Consider the following 12,880-nt stretch of genomic DNA (forward strand, 5'->3'; position numbering starts at 1 on the left):
TGTGTCAACAGTTACAAATCTGCCGTCCTTTGTTCTGGAGGCTTTGTGGCAGCCCCGGCTTTGTCTAAAGCCACGTGAGTGGAGTTCTCTATAGGGCAAGACTGAGGTGTTCTGGAGCCTAGGCATACTCTTTTTGCCCTGCCACGCTTCTCATTGTGGTGGCAGATGTTCTCCCTCCACATACAAGAGCTATCTGGTGTCACTGCTCCTCTCCTTTATCCCTGATCCACCATTCCTTGTCTCTGAGGGGAATGGTGCCTCCCCTGGAGGAGAGGGCACTTGCCCACCTGAGCCGAAGACTGTGTGGCACCCTTCTGTGACTTGATCAGCAGTCAAATAGTTGACATGTAGGTTATTGACGTTAGGCTTGGCAGTTGGCACCCTTTGAGATGGCATGGGGCAGCTCACACCTCAGATCTGCGTAGTAGGTTGTCAGTGCACTGAGGTGGATGTTACTGCCTTGGTTTACCTTCAGGTTGTGAACTTACATGTTGTCTTTGCATCTCTAAGGCCTGGAGGCTCCAGCCTTGTCTCCCCCGAGGAGATTTGCATGAAAGTAACTGTAGTGGTGCAGACGCAATGTGCTGCACCAATATTGCTGATCCCGGTATGTTACTGGTGTAAGTCCTCCTCTGAGACATAACTACACTGATGTGAATTTCCCTAGTGTAAACAGGGCCTTAAACTCAGTCCTTAAATTAAAGCTTAAATTCTGGAGCACAAGCAGTGCACATCTCTTTTTATGAGGCAGCTGAATCAGGTGAGCTTTGTCACCCTGATAATTTTTTGGGGGATGGGGGGATTGGGAGAAGGAGGGCTCTGCCCAACAGTAGCCTCAGGCCAGCTGACAATATGCTTGTAGGAAGCAGTGCAGGTGAATCCATCTGTGCTGCTGGAGTGATCTGTGTAGGGTGTGGATGAGTGCTAGCTGCTGAAATTGCTGTGTGTGTGATGGGGGAATAGATTCTCATAGTAATTGGCCTTATTCAAAGCTTGTCTGAGTAAAATATTCTGACACTAAAGCAGTGGAGAACAGCAGACTCAATTAGCTCTCTACCTGAAGGCCATATCTTTGGTATAACCTTTCAAATAAAAAGAGATTACCTGAGCCTAAAAACCCAGTAAGTCAGACATGAGGAAAGAGCCGAGATGCTCCAGCGCTTCAGAATCTGGGGGAGGATTTGGAAGTAAAATCCAGAAGACAGTGAATTTGAGAGCATCTCTTTGGGGTGTTCTGCCTTTCTGTCCCAGAACTCTCCCTCCTCTTTTTCCTGCCACTCCTGTGAACATTAAACACTTAGCTTCTCTTTTGCAAGAATATTGGGGCTTTCTAAATAAGCAATATCTCTGTCTCTAATCTTATGGTAGCAGTTAAGTTTAAACTGCTTGTGTGGCTAATGCCCTTTCCCAAGACACCTCAATAGGTTAAATTTAATGCCTGCTAGCTTGCCGACTGGCATGATTGTCTTAATCTTCGGCTGTGACTTTTTCATCTCTTGGCAGGTTAATTCACTGGTTTGAAAAAATGGGTAAGAAGATGCAAGTGTGGCTGAATTCTGCTGCCATTCTGGGCTAGGTTCATAGCTCTTTCCACTGCCTCTCTAACTACCATCTGTGCACAGAAACTACATTTGTTTGCTCTTTGCCTCCAGCAAAATGCATTTGCCAGGTATGAAGGGCTATAATACTCTCCTCTTTACAGGTTGAGATTGGGGTCCCAATTCTCCCTGCTGTAAGTAGATATAAGCCCACTAACTGAATGGGGCTGTGCCAGGACTGAATTTAGCCTTGACTGTCTGCTCCATGTCATCCAGAAAAGCCCTGCAATCCTCATGCCTATTTAGTAGGGATAGGACAGTTTACTGAGCCACCCTGATTATGGACCTGTTAAGGATCTTTCAAGCAATGCTTCCGAAACACTTTGAAAGTGCCAACCCTGCCGTGTTGGCTGAACAGCATAGAGGAAACTTGCACTGCCACTGTTTTGTGCCCCACCCCAGAAAGGATGTGTGCCCCCCATATTCAGCAATGCTGCCTTAAATGGTAAAGACAGACCTAGTTCTGTTTCCTGTAAGCAGGCAGAACCCTGTTCGTTGCCTTTATTTCCCCACAGCGCTCTTCTCCTTTCTTCTCTTTGGCAGAGCTGGATAAGGAGCCAGGCTGCTGACAGATAAAGCTTCTAGTGAATTCATTTAATGTGCAAGTTTCTGGAGAGTCAGTCAGTGGTAGTTAGTATACAGAGAGCACTGGGGTACCACGCCCACTGAAGTATGCAAAGTGACTTATATGACTAAATATGAATCGTGAACACCTCTGTGCTTGTGATTTGTAGTTAGTAGCAGCCTCGGGGTGTTCTCTCCCTGTGGCACACGTACAGACGGCACCATCAAACCTAATGAAAGGTAAGCCCCAGGGATTTTGAGTGTGGTCTGGAGTGTAGAGTCTACGTGGGGCTGTTAGAAAGTCCTACAGCTGGCCTGCACAACTCAGTGGCGAGGGCCATATTACTGCAAAGAAAACAGCTTAGGGCTGACCCCTGCCAGCGCCGCCAAAACACTACGACCCCCAGCCCCCCTAAACACAAAACCATGAAATAAGGGGAGGGGAAAAGAGGGGCAGTTTGAAGTAATTTTCTGGAGCTATGAACTATGGGGGAAGGAGGGCAGTGTGAAGGGCTTGGATGTGACTGTCCAACAAGGGCCACAGGGAGCCAGGGTGGGGTGGGGGAAGTGTGATAGGGCTGCAGAGGGGGAAGGTCCCTGGACCGGGGAAGGTCCCTGGACCAGGGAAGGGGGCAGCAGTTGGGGCAGGGCAGGTGCAACACAGACACTCACACATCTCCCGCAGGTATTTCCTGGCTGCTCAGACAGTTCAATCCCTCCCCCTGCCCCCCATCACTATGGAGGCCGCCCTGGGAGCAACCAGCGCAGTAACCACCACCCCCTCAACCGAAGGAGGGGTTGGGGGGGGGGGTCTTGGCCCAGTCCCGTCCCGTCCCCCAAGCTGCGGCTTGAGCCCAGGCCGGGTGCCTCTCCCCTTGCTTGGCACTTACCGGCTTTGCTCCGTGTCCCCTGGCTGCTCCGATCCCTTTCCACACCCTTGCCCCATGACAGTCCCCTCAGAACTCCCAACCCATCCAACTCTCCTCCTGCTCCCTGACTGCCTCCCGAGACTCCTCTTACCACCACTGGCCCTGGGCAAACCTAACAGCCCCACCCCGCCGCTTGCCTGTGGGCTGCATAGTGAGCCCACAAACGTTGCATGTTGTGTAGGCCTGCACAACAACAGTCACTGCAGCCTGTAGTTTGAGTGGTGAATCCAGAGCCTCAGACCCCACTCAAAATCCGTGCAGCTTTTCTCCTATCAGACTTTGACTGTGGAGTTTGTAGGGGGGGAGAAACTGGAGGAGAAATGGACAAGAAGCTGCAGGAGGCTCTGGGGAAGCCAGGAATAAAGGCCAGATGGTCAGGAGAAGAGCCACCCTAGTGAACTGATAAATCTGTCAGTCTAGCCCTGGGGAGAGCCGGGGGAGCCCTAGGGGCTTGGGTGGTGATGAAGCCTCAGGGACTTGGGGCTAATGGCAAGTGAGGGGGAGGGGAGTAAGCTCCTAGGTCTGTGGAGAAGGGAGGAATTAGGGTGAAGAGAGGAGGGAGACCTCAGGGGCCAGGGCTGAGCATGGTAGAAGTTTGGGGGAAGAGGCCCCAGAGGTCTGGGACTAAGCAAGGAGTTACCCATGGGGCTTTCCCACATTGTTTCTTTTACACTCACTTGCCCCGAACTTCACAAGCTGTCACTGGTCAGTGTGCAATTAGGGTGCCTCCTATGTTTAATTTACTGTTGCAGGAGCAGTAGTACTCAGTAGAAGGATGGCTCGCCTAGTATCTATATTCAGACTTGTGAACCTGCAATAATTTCTTCTTCTTTCTCTCCGCTTCCCTATTTGGGGTCAGCGACTTCTGTAGCCATCTCCCAAAACTCATAACTGTATGCCTGGCTGTTGTGCAGACTGATCTCTGTAAAGGCTGCTGATATGTGGTCCATATACCGAGTCTTTGGCCTCCTCCTTGGTCGTCTTCCATCCACGATCATAGCAAAGGCCATCCTACCAATATAACTTTCAGGTCTCTGCAGGAAATGTCCATACCATTGCAACGTAGCCTTCTTCAGCATGTCTTCACCTAGGGGCACCCTCATTAAGTCCCTCACAACTTCATTTCCTTATCAAGGAGCATCTAACTGTTTGACCATCTCAAGGTCTCTTTTCTTGTGTCTGGCCAAGTCTCTGTTCATAAGTTAGGATGGGACAAATTATAGTTTTATGCAGTCTGCCCTTTTGGCATCTTTTTCTCCCGGAGAATTGGGGTCAGCTCCCTCTATTTGCACCCGAAGCAGCTTTGGTATGATGTGCATCACTCAGGAGGCCACCATTGTCAGCAACCATTGATGCTAGGTATGTAAATTCTTTCACTCTCCTAAGCTCTCTGCCTATAATATCTTTTATGGTAGGTGGTCGTCCCCCAGTTATCTTACTAATGTTCACTCCGTGTCCTGCCTGCTGAAAATTGTGATGCTGCTGTTCAAAGTTGGCTTTCAGGGTGTCTCAGTCTTCTACACAACATGACTGTTACCAGCAAACAGCATATTCCAGGGTGTCTCCATATATTCTCACTTATCACGTCTGTGAACAACTGCTAACAAAAAAGACTCAGTGCTAACCCCACAAACAGGTCAATGTTTACTGGAAACTCTGTTATAGTCAAAACCAAATGGGGCTACACTAGCTGCTCCTTTGCACATTTCCTGGGTAAGATAGACTTATCCCTCAGGCACACCTCTGTCTCAAATTCCCATTTGAATTCTCTTATGCACAATCATATGCCCTCTCCATGTCTATAAAGATCATACTCAGATGCTGTCTCTCTTCTCTGAACTTCTCCATAAGAATTCTTAGAGGATTCTGACTGCAAGAAACTGGGACTGGATGACAGGATGGATCACTTGATGATTGCCCTGTTCTGTTTGTTCACTCTGAAGCATTTGGCACTGGCCACTGTTGAAAGCAGGGTATTGGGCTAGATGGACCACTCATCTTACCCACTATGGACATTTTATGGTCTTATGATAAATATAGCAAAAATCATACTTCTTTCTAGCATAAATCCTTACTGACCGATTCAAACTTCATCCATTCCATGCAAATGCTTTTCAGTAATCATCTCATACTTTCATAGTATGACATCAGCTTAATTGAATGATAATTAGAACACAGTATATTATCTCTTTTGTTTAAAAATGGGCAGCACAAAGCTTTTGTCACTCATCCAGCATTTTCTTTCTTAAGAATCATTGAACAGACTTGTAAAATACTTGCTGCCTTCCCTTCCCAGTGATTTCAGTGCATCCACCCATACTTCATGTATTCCTAAGTGCCTCTGCAACCTCTCCCTTCTGCATGCAATCTGTCAAGCCTGGTTTCGGCTTGTGTGTTAGTTCCTTCCTTGGCTTCTCCTCATTCAGCACTCACTCAAAATTATCACACCAGGCTTTGTTGATTTGTCATATACCATGTTCATTTCTAATAGAAGCAAACTGATTCACATCCCTCATTATTTCTCTTGCCGTAGTGAGTTTGTAGATGGTCTCTTCTTCCTCCTATCCTCCTAGTTGGTTATGTAGCCCATTGCAGGACAAATTTTTAGCTGTTGCAACACTTCAGCTGTGTTTCTTTTGCCTCCATATGTCTCTTATCCTTGCTCAAGCCACTGGCCTGCCATTTGTTGACCTTGTTCTTCTCAACTGAAGCTCCACCCCAAGTCTCCCTCCTTATCCTTTTTAGCATCATTTAATCGCTCTTAGGGCTTCATGTGCCGTTTCCAGCTACGATGATTTGTGAATCCACAGGTGCTGTTCAATAATGTAACCATGTAGCTTGTAAGAAGAAGCCTGGCTAGCCATGGTTGAAAGTCTTCAGGAGCCTCTCACACTTTGTGCTGCTTTACCTAGCATCGTCTCTGCAGTTTGGAGTAGCATAAAACAAACTTAGTTTTGCAAGTATCTTGAGCTATGTTGGAACAGGATTGCAGAACTTGTTCTCTACAGCCTCCAATGCCTATCTTGTTGGCACAACTCCTTCATTCTGACTGACCTGTATGGGGGAAAAAAATGTTGGCCCTTAAAATAAGGTCTGTAAATCTCTGCAGCTTCTACAGTCTTGGCTGTCCAGTACGCGTTTTCCTTTGTATGCTGCTGCCTCCATGACTCCGAAACTGGGCTCTTGGGCACCAACCATCCCTGTCTCTCTGCAGTGAATCCATCTAAATCAGACTCCTGCAGAAGGCTGGTTCCTTCAGGATGCAATGCACTCAGTAAGTATTTGCAGTGATATCAGGGAGCCTTTTCAAAACAAGGTCACAATTAGTTGGTCACCTGGCCTACAGAATCTGAAAGTCCTTAGGTTAGCAGAGAGCAGCCCCTGATCCATGCTGCTGTAGAAACTATCATTGCTTCCTTTCTCTCTGTCTCTTTTGTCTGTCAGTCCCAAGTCAGAGCCCGGTGTCTGAGAGCTCAGTTCTTAACACATCGCCTGCCACCTCTTGTCTTTGTTCTCTGAACACAGCCATGCTGTTTTCACATGTTCAGTTCCCTCTGCACTGAGGCGTATGTTTTTGGTCATTGGGATTGGTTCCCAAGGGGTCTCATTCAAATGTGTTGATTCCATTCTGGAGAGCCATAGCGTGCAGATTTCTCAAATACCTACCCTGATCTCTCATGTCCTAGGGGAAAAAATGAATTCTTTCCCCTACAGTGGATAACGATGCCAGGGTCATAGGTACAGAGCAATACATAGCACAGAAAATTCCTAGATTTGGCAGATGCATACTTAACTGAGATTTTGGCATTTTTAAGGTGCAGACATCCAGTCACAACTCTTCTTGCCACTGTTTGTGCATATACGTTTGAGGCACCCCCAAGTGAGGGCCTGGTCCATCTTCTAGTACAAAACAGTGTGCAAGCTTGTAGTGCTTTTATTTGTCTGCCAGCCTTCATCCCCAACACACTTGTAGGCTCCCAGTGAGTGGCACTTTCGAAAACTTCATGGCTTTACTTCCAGTGGATTTATTGCTATTTAACTGACTTAGTAGGTTGTGGTTAGGGTAGGTACAATACAGTCTCCATCCTTAAAACTGAGCTCTCTGCTCCTGTCTGTCTGCCTCTCTCTCCCCCCCCCCCCGCCCCCTTTCTTGGGTCTCTTGGTTTCTGCTGCTTCTCTGTGGAATTCTCCCCCCTAGCTTATTGGCTCTCCTTGTCATCCCTTGATCACTTGTACTGTCCACCTCGCATCTGACGAGAAGCTTTAGGGTGGGATTCTCTGGCTTAAGTCTGTTCCCATTGAAATGAACAGTAAAATTCCTATTGACTTCAATGGGAACAGAGTTATGCCAATGTGGAATGAATTTTTTTTTTAAAATACCACCCAAGAAATAGAAATTCTAGTAAACCTTAGAATCGTTGCCTATCAGGATTGGAAGGGACCTCAGAGGTCATCTAGTCCAACCCCCTGCTCAAAGCAGGACCAATCCCCAACTAAATCATTCCAGACAGGGCTTTGTCAAGCTGGGCCTTAGAAACCTCTAAGGAATGAGATTCCACCACCTCCCTAGGTAACCCATTCCAGTGCTTCACCACCCTCCTAACGAAATTTTTTTTCCTAACATCCAACCTAGACCTCCCCCACTGCAACTTGAGACCATTACTTCTTGTTCTGTCATCTGGTATCACTGAACAGTCTAGATCCATCCTCTCTGGAACCCCCTTTCAGGTAGCTGAAAGTAGCTATTAAATCCCCCCTCGTTCTTCTCTTCTGCAGACTAAACAATCCCAGTTCCCTCAGCCTCTCTTCATAAGTCATGTGCCCCAGCCCCCCAATCATTTTTGTTGCCCTCCGTTGGACTCTTTCCAATTTTTCCACATCCTTCTTGCACTGTGGGGCCCAAAACTGGACACAGTACTCCAGATGAGGTCTCACCAATATTGAACAGAGGGAGATGATCACGTCCCTCAATCTGCTGGCAATACCCCTACTTATACAAGTGCCTCTTCACTTAGCTACGCCTGCTGGGGCACATCAGATACAACATCAGAAGAAACCCATAACTAATAAGTTACGGCAGGTGGGGAAGAAAAAACTCCCCATCTTCTGTGCTCTAAAGGTTAACAGGATTACGCCTCTCTCTTGTGTATCTTGTTGAATTACTTCTCTATCCACTAAATACTTTACAGGAGTCCTCCATTGTATTGATTTTTTGCTTGCAAAGATAAGGCTAGACAGATGCTGAACTCCACCCAGAAATTGATCTATCACTTCACAGCCCTAAGGACATTTTAGGGCTTCCCCTGCTCCAAAGTGCAAGTATTAGAATGGATGAGATCCAGAAACCACTGCATATTAACAGAAATGAGTTACAAGCTATATTGTCAATGTTGGCTCTTAATTATGGTTCCAGAGAAGCAATTCCTAGTCCTAAGGCATTTTTCAAGATGCTGATGAGTTTATAGAGGGACAGGCAAATATTTAGTGACTTTCTGTGTTATGCTATATCTCGCTCGATAAAACTTCAAAATCTCTCATTTCCGTGACAGATCTGTCTTCCACAGAAATAATCTCAGCTGCTGTAATCAGAACTATATTTAAATGTGCATCTCAAAACCAAAAATCTGCTCTCCAAACGATCCCTTCTGTATAAAGGATTCTGTTTAAGAGAACAGTAGAAACTGACTTCTTGTTTTGAAAAGCCTTTCTTTCCTCCCCTCCTTTTTAACTGGAAGAATGGGACTCAAACCTTGGCTTCTGTCAGCACTCCTTCTTGCAGTCTTCCTTCACAACCAGGCTGCTAGTAAATCCTGTCAGCATTTCCTCTATATAACTTCCACACTCAATCCCTTCTTCTGCCATTCCTGCTGCTGACACCTTGCTCTGCATCCTAGTTATCTCACCATCCCCGGACGGTTGCATCACACCAGATTCCATTCACTATGCTGTAGTTGAACTTACTTTGTGCAGATGACTCTTCCAAACTCAATCCTTGCATTGGCTCAAGATTTCTCTTTTGCACTATATTCTAACTCCTAATTTCCTGACCCAGCCTCAATAGAACCTGTCATGTTATGCATCCTGATCTTTTCCCATAAGGAGCTTTGACCCTTTTTCAGGATGCCCCATATTTCTGAAATCTCTCTGGATCCTGTGTCTTTTCTCTTTCAAACCCAAGGAGAACTGGAAGAAACAAATCAATAGTGAGCTCTGCTTCTCCTCTTGTTGGACTCTGCTATTACAAACTGACAAGATGTGGGCGTACATTAGTGTCTTGTGCTCTTGTTATAACCTGTCTTCCTGTAACAATCTTTCCTTTGCTTTCCTACATCTAATATAGGGCATGATCCTGCAAACAAGATATAACTTTTACTCATTGAATTATTCATTGGCATTGCCGATCTTAAAACAATTATAGGGTTTTGACTTCTTTTAACCACTGTCCTGAAAAAGCCTACCTAGACGCTTCTAGATTACAATAGGACTTCATTAAATGTCCATCTCTATTTTGTGGCCCTTAAAAATTCACCAGTAGCCCTACAGTACTGCATTTGAAGCTTGCTTTGGATTTTAAGGTTCACATACAGTAACTCCTCACTTAATGTCGTCCCAGTTAACTTTTGTTTTGTTGTTACATTGCTGATCAATTAGGGAACATGCTTGTTTAAAGTTGTGCAGTGCTCCCTTCTAATGTCGTTTGGCAGCTGCCTGCTTTGTCTGCTGCAGTGTTTCTGGGCTGGTCCACACTAGAGGGGGGAAATCTATCTTAGATACGCAACTTCAGCTACGTGAATAACGTAGCTGAAGTTGAACATCTAAGATCGGATTACTCACCTGTCCACACAGCGCGGGATCGATGTTCGCGGCTCTCCCTGTCGATTCCGGAACTCCGTTGGGGTTGATGGAGTTCTGGAATCGATATAAGCGCGCTCGGGGATCGATATATCGCGTCTAATCTAGACGCGATATATTGATCCCCGAGCAATCGATTTTAACCCGCCGATACGGCGGGTAGTCTGGACGTGGCCTCTCAAACTGGAGTCGGCAGTTGTGTAGGGAAAGCCCCTGGTGGGCCAGGCCAGTTTGTTTACCTGCCTTGTCCGCAGGTCCAGCCAATCGCAGATCCCACTGGCCGCGGTTCGCCGCTGCAGGCCAATGGGGGCAGCTGGAAGTGGGTGGGCTGAGGGACTTAGTGGTCGCCGCTTCCAGCAGCCCCCATTGGCCTGCAGCGGCGAACTGCAGCCAGTGGGAGCCGTGGTGGCCAGGCCTGTGGACGGGGCAGGTAAACAAACTGGCCTGGCCCACCAGGGGCTTTCCCTACACAACCGGCAACCCCAGTTTGAGAAACACAGATCTACTGCTTGCAGGAAGAACAGCCTGTTGCAGCTTGCTGTTTTGGGGGGGGGGGGGAGGGGCTTGGAACAAGGTGGACCAGCAGCCTCCCTGTCAGCTCCCTGCTCCCCAAGTTCTCTGTGCTGCAGCCACCCAGCAAGCTATCAATTGCAGCTGTCCCTCCCCTCACTGTCATGTGCTGCTCCTGCCCTCTGCCTTGGAGCTGCTTCCTGAGACTCCTACTTGCTGTGGGGGGGGAGGGAAGGAAGAAGGGGGGCTAATGTCAGGGTGTCCCCCTGCTCCTACACCCCACTTACCCCATCTTCCATAGAGCAGGGGGGACATACCAGGGCTCAGGACAGAGGGAGCTTGCAGCCACTGCAGGTCTCAGCAAGCTGATCCAATTAACAAGGCAGTGTACTTAAAGGGGAAATGTGCGTATCTCCCTCCATTCCTGCTGTCTTGTAGAATGAGACAGTTAATCCTTGAGGGCTCAGCCAATGGCTAGTTTATGATTTAGCAGTAAGGGAAATATCCCACCCTCTGACTCCTCCACCTCAACCAAGCTTCTCAGTCATCATCACTGTGTACCAGTATTAAATGTTTGTTTAAAACTTATTCTGTGTGTGTGTGTGTGTGTGTGTGTGTTTATATACACACATCTTTTGTCTGGTGAAAAATTCCCTGGAACCTAACCCCCTCATTTGCATTAATTCTTATGGGGAAAGTGGATTTGCTTAACATCATTTTGCTTAAAGTCACATTTTTCAGGAACATAACTACAACTGTAAGTGAGGAGTTACTGTATACTCTTTTTACCGGAAGTAGAAAGGTTGGGGTTTCTTCTAATTTTATTGTGAAACTTTGCCTTATCCACATTCCATATAAGGAGAAATGGGGTCTTTCTTCAGAATTACTTTCTCTCTTCCCACATACATAGCTGTCTTTAAAAATTAGGTATAGAAATAACTGTCAATTTAAAAACTGAGGGCTGTGCAGAGCATCTATCAGCTGACTTGGGGTGGGGCTTGCCTGAGTTTTAGGAGGCTGGCTTTAGTGTCAGACAGCTGTTGCATAACAAACTCAAAGATTGGAAGTGATGTAAAAAATATTATGGAATATATGTATATAAAATAAACCTGATCTGTTTAACTAAAGGCATTATTTAGAGTTTGTCTTCCTGACTGCATCTTAAAAGTTTTAGTCCTGGAAACATCTTGCTGTTAAAACATTGTGGGGAAAAAACTCACATCTTTAAATATTCCATTGCTATCTAGTGGTTGGAAGGAATTTTTAAGGCTCTTTATACCACATCTGTTTGTGGCTGCATCTGTGTGGTGGGGTTTTTTTTTTTTTTACTACAACAAGGCTACTAGAGTTAGAAACATGAATATTTCAGAGTGTTAAGGCTCTCTTTCTATACAAGGTAGTCTCCAGTAAAGATGAAAATTAACCTATGTACTCATTTTGCACACCTCCATCTTTAGTGTAGCTAACCTTATAACATCCTTATGAAGTGGGTCAGCATTGTTATCCCATTTTACACGAGCTCAAGTCACAGATCTGCCCAAAGTAACACAGGAGGGGGTCTCTCGTGGAGCAGGGAACTGAACTCAGGTCTCCCAACTCCTAGGCTAAATAGCTAACTGCTGGACCAACCTCCGTCTCATTGTGGTTGGGTGTTTTGTGTGTGCGTGTCTTGCACATGAGAGCATGTGATTAGTTTGATAGGCAAATTCTGTAAGCTTTAGCTGGATGAGAGTGGAGGGTTTATATACAAAGAGGCTGGCGGGTGTGAGAGGGCGTCTCATCAGGCAGTGGCAGATAGTATTAAAACATCACTGACAGGCATTGAGGAAGTAAGCCGCTCTGCCAGGAGAACAGGGCCATTCTATGAATGTGGGTGTTGCTCTGGGCTGTAAAGTAGATGCACCAGATGGCAGAAAGACAGAGGGGAGGATTTGATTTGTTTAGGTTGGGGCAGGGAGAGGGCTGCACCAGCAGAAGTGGTCAAGAGTAAAGAGCCCATAGGAAGAGATCAGTCCTCCTTTGTTTTCTCCCTCCCCCAAGCACATACATTCTTCAAAGACGAGACAAGCAACCCCTCCCCCCCGCACCCCAACCCTGTTCCCTGGCTGGAGCACCAGGCAGGCAGACTCGGAACTAGTCGCTTTTCCGGTTCTTAAAAGCAGGAATTCTCAATGAACTAGCCGCTAGCAGCACTTGAGGGCAAATCATGCACTTATGCTAATCAAGACCTAGAGTAAATGAATGTAGAATCTGGCCAATTGTAACCTGAAGTTAGTTTTAACTGGCTTAACAAGCCAGCATTTTCAGTGCCACATCCTTGAGTTGTGAAGCATGTATTGATGCAGTGACTATTCTGGTGAGCAGTTCCTTGCTGGGAGTAGGAAGTGGCGTACTTGTCTCCATCAGTACTGAGGCATGTAGTTCCAC

At 46.6% G+C, this 12,880-nt stretch overlaps 1 protein-coding gene across 4 annotated transcripts in view; it reads left to right on the plus strand.

Moving 5' to 3' along the window:
* Positions 1-12,880, plus strand: part of SNX30 (sorting nexin family member 30) — a 67,063-nt gene that overhangs the window by 1,143 nt on the left and 53,040 nt on the right. The window lies entirely within an intron of this gene.

Source organism: Gopherus flavomarginatus, chromosome 3, assembly GCF_025201925.1.
Source record: "Gopherus flavomarginatus isolate rGopFla2 chromosome 3, rGopFla2.mat.asm, whole genome shotgun sequence".
NCBI classification, from domain to species: domain Eukaryota; kingdom Metazoa; phylum Chordata; order Testudines; family Testudinidae; genus Gopherus; species Gopherus flavomarginatus.